The 2,573-nt window shown below is 37.6% G+C and overlaps 1 long non-coding RNA gene across 1 annotated transcript; it reads right to left on the reverse strand.

Annotated features, from left to right (window-relative positions):
* Window positions 1-437: 437 nt before the first annotated feature.
* LOC113323110 lies at window positions 438-1,570 on the reverse strand. The gene is made up of 3 exons (XR_003347444.1): window positions 1,212-1,570; window positions 922-1,150; window positions 438-687 (listed from the first exon to the last, which is right to left on the reverse strand). It is a non-coding gene; the product is annotated as an uncharacterized LOC113323110 (long non-coding RNA).
* Between the last annotated feature and the right edge of the window lie 1,003 nt (window positions 1,571-2,573).

Raw genomic sequence — 2,573 nt, forward strand, 5'->3', positions numbered from 1 at the left:
CACGATAAAGATTGTCATGACATGTATATTTTGAATGATAAAATTGTATTCAACGTAAGAAAAGATATACAATACATCTGCTCTTATATACAAGAAACAATGACTAAAAGAGAAACAAGATATACAAAGGAAACAAAATATACAAGATATACATGCCATGTATGAGAAGATTATTATCCCAAGATATCAGGACAATATATTTTAACACAATCTAGTTGCCCGGGCGCACAACTAGTGTCAATATGAGTATACAAAGTGGTACAACTTATGTTTTCCCATTTTTGGCTCAGTGCGTGACGATTAGGCAGGCGTGTAAACCACTACATAGCAACACATGCAATAATATAGGGTTGAAAATCAAGTTATCTCTCAAAATTTATTTAGGGCCAATTACAAGTTGGTCATACTTTTTCTAATTCAGTTACAAATTGGTCATACTTTTGCTAATCGTCTACAAATTGACCATACTATGGGCGACATAACAGTTTTTCAAAAAAAGGTGTTAAATATCCCCAAAATGCCCTCAAACCTAACTCAACTAATATAACTTGGGTTACCCTGTCTATGACGTGGTAGATCGGTGACACAACAAATCAGTGACGTGGCAGATCGATGACGTGGCAGCAAAATAGTGGCCAGAAAATTAGACCGTTCCTAACGGTCTGATTTTCAGTTTTCTTTATATACCTGCACACATTCATACTTATCATTTTAATTTCATTCGAACAATCATGAAAGATAACATGTTCAAACAAAAAACGGGTGGAGAAAAAACTCAATGGTGCAACAATTCAAGTGAGGCAAGCAACAGCAGGGTAGTTGATGGATCAAGCAGCATGAACATCATTTGTTGTTTATGTGAGATTGGAATGCATGATCCTATTGATTGTCCATGGATATACTCAAGTTGTAAGAATGTACCTTGCAATGGAGTGAGAAAGTTGTTGAAAGCTCAAACTGAAGATCATGTTGCTGAGAAGTTCTTGAGATGCTCAGTCTGCCCATACTTTGAGTGGTTTGCAGATGCCATAAACAAAAAAAGGGCAATGAAAGTTCAACTCCCAACTCCACGTTCCTGCTTTGCTTGTGGTGACAAGAGCCATATGCACAACAACTGTCCATGGAAGAACCAAACCTGCAAGAAGAATAACTGCAAGGGAACTGTAATGCTCTTGTTCTACCAGAATGTACACAACCATAACATTTCTTACCTTAAATGCTCAAACTGTCTTGATTTTCAATGGTTGTCTGATGCTGTGTTGAATGCAGCAAAATCCAGTGTAAAAGAAACACCTCTGGAAATGGCAGAATTATCCAAAATACATATAACAAACTGCTGCAAACAGATGCAGTAGTAGTTTTTAAAACATAAAGGAAAATAAACAAGAACCAAGCACAATCATTATTGAGTAGCAGCAGCAGGAACTGTAACCTTTTCTTTTCCTTTGGGTTTTGGAATTGTGAAAGTCTGAGTTATTGTTTGACTCAGCGCACCAACACCTGCAATGCTCTGTGACAGTGTTTGTTGCACCTTCAATCCACTGCCAGACCTGACTCTACCACCTCTTGAACCTTTACCACCAGTTGAACCTTTACCACCTGCATTTGTTGATGATGATGCACCAGCAGCAGCAGTATCTGTAGGTTGAGATGATGATGATGCAGCAACAACAGATCTAGTTGAAGCACCTCCTCTTCCTCTTGTTGCTTTTCTACCTCTCCTACTGGTACTAAGCTCATGAGGATCTGGATAAGAAGTGGAGTGAGATCCTCCTTGAACCATAGTTCTTTTCCTTTTTGCCTTTGGATTAGATCCAACATGTGCACCAGCACATGTTCTCTTGTTCTGCCCAATAGTCTTACACCTTATAAAACTTCTAACCTTCTTGTCAGTGTGACCTTCATCATAAGCTTTCTTTCTTTTCTTACATGGTTTTCTGATGTCAATAGGAGGTCTCATATTAACTATGCCTTCTGGATGCACAAAGAATCAAGAGAGAAAAAGATAAGAATATATAAGGAAAGAAGAAATGAAAGAGGTGATAGGTGTCTAAAACACCTTGATATTTATCTATGTTTATGCTTTCTTTGCTAAGTTTTCTTGTAAATTATGTTTCTTATGTTTAATTTTGAGTTTTAGGTACTTTGGATAAAAATGAGAAGAAACGTTGCTTAAAAGGGCTAAAGTGTCATTTCATGTGCAACTGTTGTTGGTGGCGATGGCTGCTCGAGAAATTACTAAAGGAACCCCAAAAATTCTACTATGTACAGCCCAAAATTACTCTTTGTATCCCAAAAATTTGTATTTGTACCCCGAATTGCTAAGGGGACACCACTGCTGGTTAGGGGGCAGTCATCTTCAACCTTTTTGAATTTCTTAAATTGGCGGGAAACTAGTTCTTCAGACAGGCAGAATTAGGTTTGGTAATTTGGAGGAGTTCTACTAAGATTCAATGGCTAAAATTTGTGGGTCTGCTCCCTTGAGCTTAACAGAGATGGTAATGGTATTTAAATTGTCTAGAATTGGCTGAATTATCTGGATATATTGTTGTAGTCACCGGAGAAATTAGGGT

The sequence above is a fragment of the Papaver somniferum genome, chromosome 11 (assembly GCF_003573695.1).
Source record: "Papaver somniferum cultivar HN1 chromosome 11, ASM357369v1, whole genome shotgun sequence".
NCBI lineage: Eukaryota > Viridiplantae > Streptophyta > Magnoliopsida > Ranunculales > Papaveraceae > Papaver > Papaver somniferum.